This window comes from Ranitomeya variabilis, chromosome 1, assembly GCF_051348905.1.
Source record: "Ranitomeya variabilis isolate aRanVar5 chromosome 1, aRanVar5.hap1, whole genome shotgun sequence".
NCBI classification, from domain to species: domain Eukaryota; kingdom Metazoa; phylum Chordata; class Amphibia; order Anura; family Dendrobatidae; genus Ranitomeya; species Ranitomeya variabilis.
Genome location: NC_135232.1, coordinates 506,780,067 through 506,798,078, shown reverse-complemented (window position 1 = coordinate 506,798,078; position 18,012 = coordinate 506,780,067). Strand labels below are relative to the sequence as shown.

Sequence of the window (18,012 nt, the reverse complement as noted above, 5' to 3'; positions counted from 1 at the left end):
GCTTTTCCTTTTACTATGGAAATGTGAATAGAAAAGGCTTTTCCTTTTACTATGGAAATGTGAATAGAAAAGGCTTTTCCTTTTACTATGGAAATGTGAATAGAAAAGGCTTTTCCTTTTACTATGGAAATGCAAAGTGAAAACAATGATCGTTTAACTAAAAGGGAATGTGTAAAAAAAAAAAAAAGTTGCTTAAATCAGGTTATTATGTTAAAAGTATTTTTTAAAGTTTTGGCTTTTTTTTTTATATCACGATAAGTATTTGGGAATAAAAGCTTGCTGTTTTCATATTGGTCATTAAACCATTCAAACTTACTGGGTAAATTTTCAGGAAGTCCACACGTTCATTAGCAATGAACAGAATTAGATTATAGCTTTTGTATTAAAGCAGATAATAAGGCAGCACGGTGGCTCAGTGGTTAGCACTGCAGACTTGCAGCACTGGGGACCTGGGTTAAAATCCCACCAAGGACAACATCTGCAAGGAGTTTGTATGTTCTCTCCGTGTTTGCATGGGCTTCCTCTGGGTTCTCCTGTTGCCTCCAATTCTCCAAAGATATACTGATAAGGAATTTAGATTGTGAGCCCCAATGGGGACAGTGCCTATAATGTCTGTAAAGTGCTGTGGAAAATGATGGTGCTTTATAAGCAAGCATAATAAATAATGAAAGGAAAGGTCATTGTGAAGGGAGATGTGACAACTTCTATTACGAATGGTACTTCCTGTGTCATCAGCTGTGTATAGTGATTGAAAAAAATATTACCACAAAGACCAGATTTAAACCATAGTCGTTTTCTTATAACTCATTACCTTTAAAAGTATAGTAAGGCTACTTTCACACTAGCGTCGGGCTCGGCCCGTCGCAGTGCGTCGGGCCGAGGTTACCGACGCTAGCGTTCTCTGAGCCGCACAACGGGGGCAGCGGATGCATTTTTCCAGCGCATCCGCCACCCCATTGTGAAGTGCGGGGAGGTGGGGGCAGAGTTCCGGCCGCGCATGCGCGGTCGGAAAAAGCGGACCGTCGGCGGCAAAAAACGTTACATGTAGCGTTTTTTTGTGCCGACGGTCCGCCACAACACGGCGCAACCGTCGCACGACGGTTGCGACGTGTGTCAATCCGTCGCAATACGTCGCTTAATGTTAGTCTATGGGGAAAAAACGCATCCTGCAAGCACCTTTGCAGGATGCGTTTTTTCGGCCAAACGACGCATTGCGACTGACTGCAAAAAACGCTAGTGTGAAAGTAGCCTAACTTGTTTTCCTGGCAGTTCAGGGGAAAGAGATACAGATTTTCAAATTGATACTGTGCTCCAGGTGTAACCACAGTTTCCATTATATCTAAATCCACCTACAACGAAAATGTACACAGATATTACTGCTACCTTCAGATATTATATTGTCATTAGTTTGATATGGTTAATTGCTCCGTTGTGGAATGAAAAATGGGATTTCGAACAAAGATTTTTCCCACCTCCAATCGTGTCCCAGTATGTACAGTATTAGGTGTAGTAATAATAATATTTACAAATGGCTCCAATTAGAAATATAGTATAGTTCTTCTGATTCGCTATGTTCTTTTCACCATGTGTAGGTTATTGCAGTAGCTTAGATATCAATGATTATGACCACTCATATAGTGACAGTTGGTTGTTAGTGTTCGTAACTATGTATACTTAAGCTACTGCAATACCATGCACATGAGTAAGAGACACAGCAAATCAGAAGAACTATGCTAGAAGAACATTTCTAATTGGAGATATTTGCTATTATTATTATTATTAATAAATGTAAACATACTGGTACAGGATCTTGGAGATGGAAATACCCCTTTAAGGAAAAGCAGTACTAAATTGTAACCTGACAATAAAGAATTAACTAACCACGCATAGTGAGCTGGTGACAAGAGCTTGTAGTAATTTATAGGAGATTTGTAGTGCTGAGTGAACCTGCTCGGACAAGGTGTTATTTGAGCATGATCGAGTGTTATCCAAGTATCCTTGGCATGCTCTGAAAATATGTTTTGAGTCCCTGCAGCTGCATTTCTCACCGCTGTTCGACAGCCGCAACACATGCAGGGATTGCCTGTTTGTTAGACTGTCAAACATTAGTGAGACATGCAGCCGCAGGGACTCGAACATACTATTCCAGCACACCGAAGACACTTGGATAGCATTCGATCATGCTCAAATAACATCTTGTCCGAGCACGTTCACTCATCACTAGAGATTTGTCTTATGATAGCGTGTATCCAATTTTCTTTTACACTATTATGGATGTCATCACCGTTTTATAAAATACTGTGGAAAAGTTTTAGGTAGGTGTGGGAAAACTGCTGCAAAGTAAGAATACTTCCAAAAGTAGAAGTGTTAAAAGTTTATCTTTATCAATTAACAAAATGCAAAGTGAATGAACAGAAAGAAAGCTAAAACAAATGAATATTTGGTGTGACCGCCCTTTGCCTTCAAGAGAGCGTTAAAACATCAATTCTTTTAGGTACACTTGCATACGATTTTTGAAGGATTTTGGCAGGGGGATTGTTCCAAACATTTTGTGGGGCTAACTGCAGATCTATTTTGGATGTAGACTTGTGGAAATTCTTCGGTATCTTTTTATGATCCCAGACAGACTTGGTGTCGAGATTAGGGCTTTGTGGGGGCCATGGCATAATTTCCATGACTCCTTGTCTTTATACTGAAGATGGCTCTTAACCTTTAATTAGTCACGTAGTGTCCATTGGATCCAAAGCAAGTTTGTTTTCCTTACATTTTCGCAAGTATGGAAGTTAGGTAACCGTTTGTTTCGGTAGCTTCCTAGCCCTTCCCTCCTCAGTGCATCGTGATATGTGTCTTGCCACAGCAAGTGCTTGGGGTTCATCGGACCTCACATGACTATTATTGTAGTAATGTTTTGGTTATTTTTCCTGTTTTGAAAGTAGCCCACATCCTCATCAAAGGTCATTGTCATTTGTGTGTGAGATCTAGGGACTGAAAAACCAAAACCAAATGTGTTAATTGCAAAAAAAAAAAAAGAATGTGCAATGAGCGACATAAAAAGATATGTGATTCTTGTGCCAAATAGTTAAGGCTACTTTCACACTAGCGTCGGGCTTGGCCCGTCGCAGTGCGTCAGGCCGAGGTCACCGACGCTAGCGTTGTCTCCACTGCACAACGGGGGCAGCGGATGCATTTTTCCAGCGCATCCGCTGCCCCATTGTGAGGTGCGGGGAAGTGCGGGGAGGTGGGGGCGGAGTTCCGGCCGCGCATGCGCGGTCGGAAAAAGCGGACCGTCGTGAGCAAAAAACGTTACATGTAGCGTTTTTTGGTCCCGACGGTCCGCCACAACACGGCGCAACCGTCGCACGACGGTTGCGACGTGTGTCAATCCGTCGCAATACGTCGCTTAATGTTAGTCTATGGGGAAAAAAACGCATCCTGCAAGCACTTTTGCAGGATGCGTTTTTTCGTCAAAACGACGCATTGTGGCGGATTGCAGTTAACGCTAGTGTGAAAGTAGCCTAACTTGTTTTTTCATAGTACATAAGTACATGTTTAAATGTTCTTGATTCTTAAATATTTTATCATTTAGCAAAGCTGTTGTACCTTAAGTTAAAGTAAAATTCTTCTTTAATATATGCTGTTTATTTTTTTCATATGAAAACTGCGGTCCCATGTACCCCACGAGGCAAATAGTGCAAGTATTTTGGTGCGACTAACTGAAGGTTAATGACACTCTCTGTTATGCTTGGGGTCATTATACTGCTGTAGAATAAATTTAAAGGGAAGGTGCGATCAAAAAATGTTTTTTCCCAGCAATTGAAAAAATGTAAAGAATTAATGTTTACATTTTCTTAAAAAATATTATCATTTGTTTATAATTTAGTAAAATATGAAAAATAATTTGAAAAGGTTTGGCATTTCCACTTTTAAACACTAGGTGGAGCAGCTGCTGAAATTTGACAAAAACCTAGTGTACAATTAGCTCACATTACTGCAATGCAGTAAATATGGGCGGAGTCTGCTAACGTGTGTGATATCATTCCTCACCTCCCCTTCTGGGTGTTTGCTAAGGGATAAGAGAGGATGATATTCAGGAACCCAGTGAGCAGCCATTTTGTTGGTGATTGCAAAGTTATACTGACAAGTAGACAGTCACCGAGGATGGCAGGTAGCAAGGATTCTGGGAGATATATGGTGGAGGGAGCAGGGTGACAGCAGCACAGAGTATTTCAGGAGAGTAGTGTGCTGGTCTATGGGGAGCACCCTGTTCAGTGCGCGGAGCAGCCAGGGATTGTACATAGAGCGCTGTCTTTTATACACATGGATGGGCCGTCTGCTTGTCTGCTCGACAGAAATCCAGGAAACATTTCTGTGGATTGATGGCCTGTTCTGATCCAGACTTTGCATGCAAAGACCCCATTCCCCTCCTCAGCTTCTGTCTTCTCCATCCTGTCCTGGCGACGTGTGAAAGCGAGGCGACAAGCGCAGTACGGGGTGACGCTGGGAAGGAAATGTAGCCATATAGTAACGATAAAAATGAGACCCCTCTCTTCAGCTGCCTCACCAGCCTTCCCCTGACTGCACCTAACTGGAGGTCATGCTGCCCCCTCTATTACAGCAGACCCGTGTGCAGGTGCTCAGCCAGAACCACCCTAGAATGGGTCTCCTTTTTGAAGATAATACTGCCATAGTGTTCTCACATTATACCGCCATAGTGTTCTCACATAATGCCGCCATATAGATCACACAGTGCCACCATATAGATCACACAGTGCAACCATATATATCACACATAATACCTCCATATAGATCACACATAATGCCTCCTCATACATCTCACATAATACTGTCATATATATCACACATAATACCACCACATACATCTCACATAATACCGCCACATACGTCTCACACAATACCACCATATAATTTTCACATAATACTGCCACATATATCACACATAATCCCACAATATAGTTCTCATATAATACCGTCGTATAGCTTTTACATCATTCCACAATACTGATCAAGCATAATACCGCCATATTGATCACATATAATAGTCACATAGATCACACATAATGCCATAATACAGCATGACCCCCACAGCTCCTGTTATCGCACGCACTGAGCTGTGTGTGCAATGGGAAAAGACAATCAGGGGGGAGAGGAGTGCATAGGAGAGGATTAGATACACGGCTCAATAGACAGTATCACACAGGATAGGAATAGATACACGGGTCAGCAGTCGGTTTCACACAGTATAGGATTAGATACACAGCTGAGCAGTCAGTATCACACAGAATAGGATTAGATACACAGCTCAGCACAGTATCACACAGGATAGGATTAGATACACAGCTCAGCACAGTATCACACAGTATAGTATTAAATACACAGCTCAGCAATCAGTATCACACAGGAGAGAATTAGATACACACTCAGCAGTCAGTATCACACAGGAGAGGATTAGATACACGGCTCAGCAGTCAGTATCACACGGGATAGGATTAGATACACGGCTCAGAAGTCAGTATCACACAGGAGAGGATTAGATACACGGCTCAGCAGTCAGTATCACACGGGATAGGATTAGATACACGGCTCAGAAGTCAGTATCACACAGGAGAGGATTAGATACACGGCTCAGCAGTCAGTATCACACAGGAGAGCATTAGATACACAGGCCGGCAGTCAGTATCACACAGGATAGGATTAAATGCATGGGTCTGCAGACAGTATCACACAGCAGAGGATTACATACACAACTCAGCAGTCAGTATCACACAGTATAGTAATAGATACACCAGGGTCTGATGTCCTTGATCAGTGGCTGCAGTGAGAGGCAGGGCGGGAGCAGCACAGAGAGACTGTCCCCTCCCCCATGTTACTAAATAATTTTTAATACAAAAACAAAATTGCGGCACCTTCACTTTAAGGCTAATCAGATGCCTCCCTGATCGTAATACATGATGGATAAGTGTCTGTGGTTCTCAGCATTAAGGATATGGGTATCTTTGAGGACTGTAAACGCAGTGGTTAGCCAAGGATATTTAGTGAAGCAGATAAAAGACACATTATGCTTAATTCCATTCAGTCCTGCTATGTGTAGCAGAAATGATCATCTGCTAGGAATTCCGGCCACTGGGCGGCGCTCATAGCAAATCGGCAATGAGAAGCACGGGGTCTCCTGCAGACCCGTGGATATCATGCCAACCCATCGGCGACCTGCAATCATGTGACCGGAGCGCCAGTGGACTGAGTTAGTGATGGGGCGAAGTTAGTGGCCCGCTTCTGGCGTGCTGGAGCCCACATCAAAGAGGGTTGTAAATGGGTTAAAAAATTGCGTACTTTTGGTGCTGTTTGAAGGCAAAATGTGGTCACACCAATTATTAATTTGATTTAGATTTTGCTGCTGTTCTTTCATTTTGCAAATTTTGTTTTTTAATAAGAATAGTGATATGACAAAAAAAGCCAAAACATTGTCAATATTATAAAAGGAAACAAAAATTAAACACAAAAACCTAATATAAACGATAGGTCACTTTCTATTAGTAGATTCTCTTTAAAGCAGCTTATACAATTAAGCATCCTCAGTTCACATACAAATCCGTAAACTCAATTTTAGCTAAACAAAATTGTTGGAAGATTCCTAGTCTTAATCTGATACTTCAATAACCAAACACTTCAGTTTTTCAATTTAGAATGAAGTAATACCCTATTTTGACTGGATTTTTATATATTCTTTGCTTTGATTTTGTGACATTGCTTTTGCTTTATTGGCCAATTACAGTTGTGTTTGCCCCTTCCTGATTTCTTATTCTTTTGCATGTTTGTCACACCTAAATGTTTCAGATCACCAAACCTTATGAAGGTCTTTATTATTAAGGGAAAAAGAAATCCAAACCTACAGGGTCCTCTGTGAAAGGTGATTGCCCCCTTTAAAACATAAATTACCCTAGGTTTATTACATCTTTGGGAAGCTGAGTTCAAATTTCCTAGCCACACCCAGGTCTGATTACTGTCACACCCTTCTCAATCAAAAAATACCGTAACTTAAATAGCACCTGCCTGACAAAGTGAATTAGACCAAAAGGTTCTCAAAAGCTAGACATTCTCAAAAGCTAGACATCATGCCGCTATCCAAAGAACTTGTGGAACTAATAAGAAACAAAGTAATTGAGATCTATCAGTCTGGAAAATGTTATAAAACTATTTTCTAAAGCTTTGGGATTCCAGCAAACCACAGTGAGAGTCATTATCCACAAATAGCTAATATATTGAACAGTGGTGAAGCTTCCCAGGAGTGGGCATCCGACCAAAGTTAGCCCAAAAGCGCAGCCACGACTCATCCATGAGGTCACAAAAGACCCCACAAGAACATCCAAACAACTACAGGCCTCACTTGCTTCAGTTAAGGTCCGTGTTCTTGACTCCACAGTAAGGCTACTTTCACATTAGCGTCGTGCACTGCACGTCGCTATGCGTCGTTCTGTAGAAAAAACGCATCCTGCAAAATTGCTTGCAGGATGCGTTTTTTCTCCATAGACTTGAATTAGCGACGCATTGCCACACGTCGCAACCGTCGTGCGACGTTGCGTCGGACCGTCGGCACAAAAAAAGTTGCATGTAACGTTTTTTTGTGCGTCGATAGCGTATTTTCCGACCGCATGCGCGGCCGGAACTCCGCCCCCGCCTCCCCGCACATCACAATGGGGCAGCGGATGCGATGTAAAACAGCATCCGCTGCCCCCGTTGTGCAGCGCTTCCACACTATGCGTCGGTGTGCTGCAACGTCGCGTAGCGACGTGCAGTGCACAACGCTAGTGTGAAAGTAGCCTGAGAAAGAGACTTTGCAAAAATGGCATGCATGGCAGAGATCCAAGACGAAAAACACTGCTGAGCTTTAATAACATAAAGGCTTGTGTCTCAGTTTTACCAGAAAACATCTTGTTGTTTCCCAAGACTTTTGGGAGAATACTCTGTGGACTGACAAGACAAAAGTTGAACTTTTTCGAAGGTGTATGTCCAATTACATCTGGCGTAGAAGAAACATAGCTGTTCAAAAAAAGGAACATCATACCAACAGTAAAATATGCTGGTAATATTGTGATGGTCTGGGGCTGTTTTGCTGTTTCAGGACCTGGGAGACTTGCTGTGGTAAATGGAACTATGAATTCTGCTATCTGCCCATAAATCCTGAAGGCGAATGTCCGGCCATCTGTTCGTGACCTCAAGCTGAAGCGTACTTGGGTTATGCAGCAGGATAATGATCCAAAACACACCAGCCACATCTGGATGGCTTAAGAAAAACAAAGCTAAGATTTTGTGTGACAAATATTTAAGTGTGACAAACATGCAAAAGAATAGGAAATCGAGAAGGGGGCAAACACTTTTTCACACAACTATATGACCTATGTAGAAATAATCACTATGAATATGATTTAGTTTTCCTTAGTGTTTAGCTTGTGTACATCTTTGTGTTTGTGTATATCTTAGTATTGTAGCTTGTTGGTTATGTTTTAACCCATGCAGAAATATGTTAAAGATAACTTTTAAAATAATTTTTCTACCCTCACCATGGACAGCATAAAATACAAATAGGCTTTTGTATTAAAAAGAACAAAGTTTTCACATTGTTGCTTCTATTTTATTCCCACTGCCTCCTGGTATTCCATTCTTTGTTTTTTTTTTTAATCCACTATATGACTCTAGAGATATGGTATTATTTACTTTTAATTTTTATGCTCTTCACCAAGAGGACACAGCTCACAGGATTCTCTGGTGGCGTCTTTAGCCTGCTCTGCATTTTTACACTTGGAGTCATATTCCTTTGTAACGGTCATAAAAACTAGGACTAAGTAAAAAAAAAATCTAATGTATCTGCCACTGTATGGCAGATTTAAAAAAATAATGAAAAACAAAGAATAGAATACTCTAGGGACCAGCGGGAATTGAATACTGTAATTCTATACTTTGGAGTGATAAGACAAAGATAAATGTTTTTTTAACTGATTGCTTCATATCTGTATGACATCACAAAGGTGAGGAGTGCAAAGAAAAATGCATGGTGTCTACAGTGAATCATGGTAGTGGCTCCCAACACCAGGAGCACTTGTGCAGCCCCAGATAAGGACACTGTCCCCAACTTACTTCTCTGTAGGCACCATGCATTTTTCTAAATTAACGGTGCCTACAGTGAAACATGGTGGCAGTGTCCTTAAGTGGGGCTGCATGAGTGCTCCTGGTGTTAGGGAGCTCCATTTCATTGATGGTATCATGAATTCACTGACATACTGTTCTATATTGAATGAGAAGCTACTACCATCACTCTGTGCTCTTGGTAGACATGCATTTTTACAACATGACAATGATCCATAGCACACAGATGATGCTACATGTCACTAACTTGCTCATTCCATCCCTAGAACACTTGGTGCTGCCCTTAAAAATCATGGAGGTCATAAAAAATACTGGATGTAGTAGTTTTTGATGTGGGGTGTATTCATTTTTGCATCAAATAATTTGAGTGAAGCTGGACACTTTGTAATAAGCTAACCATACTTTCTTACTAACCTTACTTTCGTGTTATGGGATAAAAGTGTTTTATTAAACACAATTTTGTCAAAATTTTGGAAATGGTTTTTGTGTTAAGAAAGATTTTGAAAGAATTGTGATGAAGAGTGTGTGTGTTATAGCATATCCCTAGGACTGCTCCTCAATTTTAGTGTGGATTTTATACCTGTACATCTGGCACCCCCCACCAGACAGTTATTACCTCCTGCGGCAGCTATATGTAAACCGTATACAGGGTGGAACCGCATAACTCAGTACACTGTATATTGGCCCCTGCCAGGGAATGCATATCATCTTCTTTTGAGAATAGGAGCTGATCTACAGTACCCATCAGCAGCTACCAAACACCCTCATCGATCTTCTATTACAGACCTATCCTAAGGATTAGCCATCTGTATAAATGTAGTGGAAAGCCTCTTTAACCCCTTAGTGACCGGGCCAAATTTTTGAAATCTGACCAGTGTCCCTTTATGTATGTGGTAATAACTCTGGAATGCTTTAACATGTCCCAATGATTTTGAGATTGTTTTTTCGTGGCACATTGTTATTTATGATAATGGTAAATTTAGGTCGATATGTTTTGTTTTTATTTATAAAAGAACATCAGAAATGTGACAAAAATGTAAACAAATTAGCAATTTTCAAACTTTGAATGATTATCCCTTTCTGACATTGGACATAATATTCCGTCTATTTGACCATGGACGGAATATTACGTCATCGCGATCACTTGCGCACACAGGCTATGCGCGGGAGATCACCGCCGGGTGTCAGCTGATTCTGACAGCTAGCACCAGGTGCCGGGAGGGGTCATAGACTGCTCCTGGCACCTTAACTCCCGAAATGCTGCGATCGAACATGATCGCATCATTCCTTAAGCTGTCAGAGGGTTAACGGCCTCTCTGCCTTTGGATTGTAGACCCCGCAGTGTGACACGGGTTCCGATCGTTGTCATGGTGACCAGATGTTGTCATGACGACATCCGGGTCACCAAAGCTAGGAAACTTGTTGTTCATGCACAGTGCATGATCAGCAAGTCTCTCTGTCAGTGCAGCGCTGATAGTTTCTATGGCATGACAATGCTGCTTCATCTCTATGCTCAGCCTATACACACAAGGCCTATATCCACAAAAAAACAAAATAAATGTGTGGAATAGAAAGGATGGATTCAGTGCTAATTAAATATCATATAGAGAACAAGCACCACCAAGAATCAATAGGTAGAAAGATATCAAAGCTTTATTGTAAACAATTACATAAAATACAAGGATGTGACAGAGGTAAGCCAAAACTGAGTGGGATCACAATAAGCACCAGGCACCAACAGGTGTGTAGAAATTAAAGATTAAGTAAATTGCTCAGTAGTTTATATATACCCAATAGTAGTAGTGATATAAGATCTGAAATAGGAAAGTATATACCAGAGCAAAGCAAACTCCAAAAGGGCTGTGTACCACATATAGAGACAATCAAACAAGAAATGTCTGGATCCGATCATACGATCCTGATAATTACCTGAGAGTGCCTGGAGCCCTGTGATGCCCACCGTCCCCAACGCGCGTTTCGGCGCTACAGCCTTCTTCCGGGGGAGGAGAAGAAGCTTAGTAATGGAGAAGCATCTATAAGACACCTATCCATTACTAATACTATAGTTGAGTTGTAAATAAAGACACAGCCAGAATAAAGTCCTTTATTAGAAATAAGACTACACACCGTTTTACTTTTTTATTTAACCCCTTAATCCCATATGACGTACTATCCCGTCGAGGTGGGGTGGGCCTTAATTCCCACCGACGGGATAGTACGTCATAGCGATCAGCCGCGCTCACGGGGGGAGCGCGGCCGATCGCGGCCGGGTGTCAGCTGACTATCGCAGCTGACATCCGGCACTATGTGCCAGGAGCGGTCACGGACCGCCCCCGGCACATTATGTTCCGGCGGTATAGGGAAGCATCGCGCAGGGAGGGGGCTCCCTGCGGGCTTCCCTGCAACCCCCGGAGCAACGCGATGTGATCACGTTGCTCCGAGCGTCTCTTACCTCCTATCCCTGCAGGCCCCGTATCCAAAATGGCTGTGGGGCTGCATCCGGGTCCTGCAGGGATATCTTCCGGGTCCAGAGCAGGCGCTGGTAAGCCTGCAGCGCTCTAAGTCAGATCGCTGATCTGACAGAGTGCTATGCAAACTGTCAGATCAGTGATCTGTGATGTCACCCCCTGGGACAAAGTAAAAAAAAAAATTCCACATGTGTAAAAAAATAAATAAATTCCTAAATAAAGAAAAAAAATATATTATTCCCATAAATACATTTCTTTATCTAAATAAAAAAAAAACAATAAAAGTACACATATTTAGTAGCGCCGCGTCCGTAACGACCCAACCTATAAAACTATATCACTAGTTAACCCCTTCAGTAAACACCGTGAGGAAAAAAAAAAAAAACGAGGCAAAAAACGACGCTTTATTACCATACCGCTGAACAAAAAGTGGAATAACACGCGATCAAAAAGATGGATATAAATAACCCTGGTACCGCTGAAAACGTCATCTTGTCCCGCAAAAAACGAGCCGCCATACAGCATCATAAGCAAAAAAATAAAAAATGTATAGTCCTCAGAATAAAGCAATGCCAAAATAATTATTTTTTTCTATAAAATAGCTTTTATCGTATAAAAGCGCCAAAACATAAAAAATGATATAAATGAAGTATCGCTGTAATCGTACTGACCCGACGAATAAAACTGCTTTATCAATTTTACCAAACGTGGAACGGTATAAACGCCTCCCCCAAAAGAAATTCATGAATAGCTGGTTTTTGGTCATTCTGTCTCACAAAAATTGGAATAAAAAGCGATCAAAAAATGTCATGTGCCCGAAAATGTTACCAATAAAAACGTCAACTCGTCCCGCAAAAAACGAGACCTCACATGACTCTGTGGACCAAAATACGGAAAAATTATAGGTCTCAAAATGTGGAGACGCAAAAACTTTTTTGCTATAAAAAGCGTCTTTTAGTGTGTGACAGCTGCCAATCATAAAAATCTGATATAAAAAACGCTATAAAAGTAAATCAAACCCCCCTTCATCACCTCCTTAGTTAGGGAAAAATAATAACATTAAAAAAATGTATTTATTTCCATTTTCCCATTAGGGTTAGGGCTAGGGTTAGGGTTAGGGTTGAGGCTAGGGTTGGAGCTAAAGCTTGGGTTAGGGTTGGGGCTAAAGTTAGGGTTGGGGCTAAAGTTAGGTTTAGGGTTTGGATTACATTTACGGTTGGGATTAGGGTTGGGATTAGAGTTAGGGGTGTGGTTAGGGTTACCGTTGGGATTAGGGTTAGGGGTGTGTTTGGATTAGGGTTTCAGGTAGAATTGGGGAGTTTCCACTATTCAGGCACATCAGGGGCTCTCCAAACGCGACATGGCGTCCGATCTCAATTCCAGCCAATTCTGCGTTGAAAAAGTAAAACAGTGCTCCTTCCCTTCCGAGCTCTCCCGTGCGCCCAAACAGGGGTTTACCCCAACTTATGGGGTATCAGCGTACTCGGGACAAATTGGACAAAAACTTTTGAGGTCCAAGTTCTCATGTTATCCTTGGGAAAATAAAAATTTGGGGGGCTAAAAATCATTTTTGTGGGAAAAAAAATATTTTTTATTTTCACGGCTCTGCGTTGTAAACTGTAGTGAAACACTTGGGGGTTCACAGTTCTCACAACACATCTAGATAAATTCCTTGGGAGGTCTAGTTTCCAATATGGGGTCACGTGTGGGGGGTTTCTACTGTTTGGGTACATCAGGGGCTCTACAAATGCAACGTGACGCCTGCAGACCAATCCATCTAAGTCTGCATTCCAATTGGCGCTCCTTCCCTTCCGAGCTCTGCCATGCGCCCAAACAGTGGTTCCCCCCCCCCCCCACATATGGAGTATCGGCATACTCAGGACAAATTGGACAACAACTTTTGGGGTTCAAGTTCTCCTGTTACCCTTGGGAAAATACAAAACTGGGGGCTATTAAATTATTTCTGTGGAAAAAAAAAATAATTTTTACTTTCACGGCTCTGCGTTATAAACTGTAGTGAAACACTTGGGGGTTCAAAGCTCTCAAAACACATCTAGATAAGTTCCTTAGGGGGTCTACTTTCCAAAATGGTGTCACTTGTGGGGGGTTTTAATGTTTAGGCACATCAGGGGCGCTCCAAACGCGACATGGTGTCCCATCTCAATTCCAGTCAATTTTGCATTGAAAAGTCAAACAGCGCTCCTTCCCTTCCGAGCTCTGACATGCGCCCAAACAGTCGTTTACCCCCACATATTGGGTATCAGCGTACTCAGGACAAATTGCACAACAACTTTTGGGGTCCAATTTCTTCTCTTACCCTTGGGAAAATAAAAAATTGGGGGCGAAAAGATCATTTTTGTGAAAAAATATGATTTTTATTTTTTCAACTCTGCATTATAAACTTCTGTGAAGCACTTGGTGGGTCAAAGTGCTCATCACACATCTAGATAAGTTCCTTAGGGGGTCTACTTTCCAAAATGGTGTCACTTGTGGGGGGTTTCAATGTTTAGGCACATCAGGGGCTCTCCAAACGCAACATGGCGTCCCATCTCTATTCCAGTCAATTTTGCATTGAAAAGTAAAATGGTGCTCCTTTCCTTCTGAGCTATGCCATGCGCCCACACAGTGGTTACCCCCACATATGGGGTATCAGCATACTCAGGGCAAATTGTACAACAACTTTTGGGGTCCATTTTCTCCTGTTACCCTTGGTAAAATAAAACAAATTGGAGCTGAAATAAATTTTGTGTGACAAAAAGATAAATGTTCATTTTTATTTAAACATTCCAAAAATTCCTCTGATACCCCTGAAGGGTTAATAAACTTCTTGAATGTAGTTTTGAGCCCTTGAGGGGTGCAGTTTTTAGAATGGTGTCACACTTAGTTATTTTCTATCATATAGACGCCTCAAAATGACTTCAAATGAGATGTGGTCCCTAAAAAAAAAATGGTGTTGTAAAAATGAGAAATTGCTGGTCAACTTTTAACCCTTATAACTCCCTAACAAAAAAAAATTTTGGTTCCAAAATTGTGCTGATGTAAAGTAGACATGTGGGAAATGTTACTTAATAAGTATTTTGCATGACATATCTCTGTGATTTAAGGGCATAAAAATTCAAATTTTCAAAATTTTTGCCAAATTTCCATTTTTTTCACAAATAAACGCAAGTTACATCGAATAAATTTTACCACTATCATGAAGTACAATATGAAAGTACAGATGATTGACCTTGTGGAGACCAAAACATCCAACACCGCGGAGACACCATCACGTATTTCTCAACGCAGTGATCCAGAACACTGCCCCAATATGCAAATGCATGTAGAGTAGCTGCGGAGACACCATCACGTGTTTCTCAACGCAAGCAGTGAATAGCCAGGCCTTTCCCCGGGGAGGAACAACCACGGGAAGGGCAGCATCCGATAAAGGAAAACATCCAATAAAGGAAAACCACCTATGCCAAACATGGTATCCATCCACAGACAGCTGTTTCGGGGTTTTTGCCCCTCATCAGTGTGGAGTAGGAAACTGGCTATTAGGAGCAGTGCCTAGTAAACGTGATGGTGTCTCCGCAGCTACTCTACATGCATGAAGTACAATATGTCACGAGAAAACAATGTCAGAATCGCCAAGATCCGTTGAAGCGTTCCAGAGTTATAACCTCATAAAGGGACAGTGGTCAGAATTGTAAAAATTGGCCCAGTCATTAACGTGCAAACCACCCTCGGGGCTTAAGGGTTTTAAAATAACAAACACAATTATACTCACCAAACGCCTATTCCACCAAAGCCCTCATCTCCTGTAATAAACCAAAAATAAAAAACAACAAATATCCCTCACCTCTCCGTTGTTCTGTCCCACTCCGTAATCCATGTCTGGGGTATAATTAGTTTTTAAACCTGGACGGTGCCAAGATGTTACTGTACAGACTGAGAAACACTGGTGAATGAGCGGCTGCAAGTGCAGCATCAGTGACCGGCGGTGACGTCACAGAGGTTACCTCCAGTTACTGAGGCTCTGTTCCCAGCCGGGCTGAGCTGCGGTGAGATTCGGTGAGATCCCTGCTAGCTCACAGTGCTCCGGTGCACCCTTCAGGTATTGTTCAGAAATGAATACAAAGTGACATGACAGCAATGAAAAAAAGTATTTTTACCACCTAAATGTCACTAACTTCTGAACAGGCCGCTGTAGCCGGCAGACTCTTAAGGCCATTATTTGCCCGTGAATTGCCATGGCAAACTTCAGGACCACACAATCATGATCTCATGGTGCCGATCGGGTTAAAGAGGAAGCCCCCACACTCTGTTAACCATTTATATGATGGTGGTCATTAAGGGGTTAAGTTTATATTGAAGGGGTTGTTCTCTTTCAGCAAACATCTGCTTTCAAACACAAGTTAAAAAGCAAACTGAGATTTAGTAACCCTTCCCGGGTTTGGCACTGTTTGATGCGCTGGTTTCTGTTGTAGCGCTGTCAACTTGATGAAAATCACTTAGCTCTGCTGATGTAGATGGCTTGTGCTGCTTAGCTCAGTTATTGGCTTCAGCGTTATCTATTTGATGTCATTGCTGCAGCCAAACTGAGATTGTCAGTCACAAGTTTGTTGAAAGACAACAACCGCTAATATTATTTGTCTTGAATTTTTTTTTTATTAACAAGGACATTAGTGATATATAGATATCTGGAAAGCCAACTGTAAAATAATATTATTGTTTAACCCCTTAACAACTGCCGATACGCCTTTTAACGGCGGCCGCTAAGGGTACTTAAACCACAGCGCCGTTAATTAACGGCGCTGTGGAAAAAGTGAATAGCGCCCCCCAGAGTCAGATTTTCTCTGGGGTCTCGGTTACCGGGGGTAGCCGAGACCCCAGAGAACATGATTCGGGTTTTTTTTACCGACCCCCGAGTTGCGATCGCCGGTAATTAACCGTTTACCGGCGGTCGCAAAAAAACCCAAAAAACGCGATTTCCCTTTTAATTTCTCTGTCCTCCGATGTGATGGCACATCAGAGGACAGAGAAATGGGGTCCCCGATCGCCCCCGATGGCCCCCCGATACTCACCTGTCTCCCCCGGTGCTCCTCGTGGCTCCCGATGGGCGCCGCCATCTTCTTCCGGCAAAAAAATGGCGGGCGCATGCGCAGTGCGCCCGCCGGCTGGCACCCGGGAGATCTTTGGGGTCTCGGCTGCTGGGGGTAGCCGAGACCCCAAAGAACATGATCGGGGTCAGTTTTTACCGACCCCTGTTTTGCGATCGCCGGTAATTAACTGTTTACCGGCGACCGCAAAAAAAAAAAAAAAGCGATGTGTAATTCTCTGTCCTCTGATGTGATCGCACATCAGAGGACAGAGAAATAGGGGGATTCGGGGACCCTATCATACTTACCGGTGTCCCTGGGTCCTCCTGCGTCCCCTCCTGCCCACCGGCTTCTTCCTATGGAAAGAAAATGGCGAGCGCATGCGCAGTGCGCCCACTCTCTGCTGCCATCTGCCGGCCAGCAGGAGAGAGGAGTTGGGGCTAAAATTAGGGTTAGGGCTAGGGTTAGGGCTAGGGTTAGGGCTAGGGTTAGAGCTAGGGTTACAGTTGGGGCTAAATTTAGGGTTAGGGTTGGGGCTAAATTTAGGGTTAGGGTTGGGGCTAAATTTAGGGTTAGGGCTGAGGCTAAATTTAGGGTTAGGGTTGGGGCTAAAGTTAGGACTAGGGTTGCGGCTAAAGTTAGGGTTAGAGTTGGGTTTAGGGTTTGGATTAGGGTTGGCATTAGGGTTACGTTTGGGATTAGGGTTAGGTTTGGGATTAGGGTTAAGGTTAGGGTTGGGATTAGGGTTAGGTTTGAGGTTAGGGTTGAGATTAGGATTAGGGGTGTGTTGGATTTAGGGTTCTGATTAGGGTTATGGTTGTTTTGGGGTTAGGGTTGCGATTATCCTTAGGGTTGTGATTAGGATTATGGATCGGGTTGGCATTAGGGTTAGGCCTCTTTCACACTTCAGTCTTTTGGCGTCAGTCTGAAACCGCCATTTTCGTCAAGTAGCGGATCCGCCATTTTTTTTTTTTTGACGGATCCGCTATTTTCCCATAGACATTCATTAGCGACGGATTGTGGCGGATGGTCGTCTGTTCCATCCGCCATGCGACGGATCCGTCGAGATTTGGCGGACGTCATCAAGACATTGACGGCCATTGTAACGTTTTTTGTCTGCGCCAAAATGGCGGTTCGCGACGGATCTGTCGCGTTCGTCATTCCATAGAATGGCCGCCTATGGGCAACGGATCCGTCGTTACCGTCATTTCGGCGGATCCGTCGCCCCAATCCGCTTTTTCAATTGCGTATGCTCCAAAAAGTAGATACTTTTCCCAGACAACCCCCAAGTAACGGATCCGTCA

At 42.7% G+C, this 18,012-nt stretch overlaps 2 protein-coding genes across 9 annotated transcripts in view; one reads left to right on the top strand and one right to left on the bottom strand.

The window, feature by feature from the left end:
* The window catches only part of EPS15L1 (epidermal growth factor receptor pathway substrate 15 like 1), a 323,253-nt gene that overhangs the window by 78,140 nt on the left and 227,101 nt on the right, over positions 1-18,012 (top strand). The window lies entirely within an intron of this gene.
* Positions 1-18,012, bottom strand: part of C1H19orf44 (chromosome 1 C19orf44 homolog) — a 497,340-nt gene that overhangs the window by 325,653 nt on the left and 153,675 nt on the right. The window lies entirely within an intron of this gene.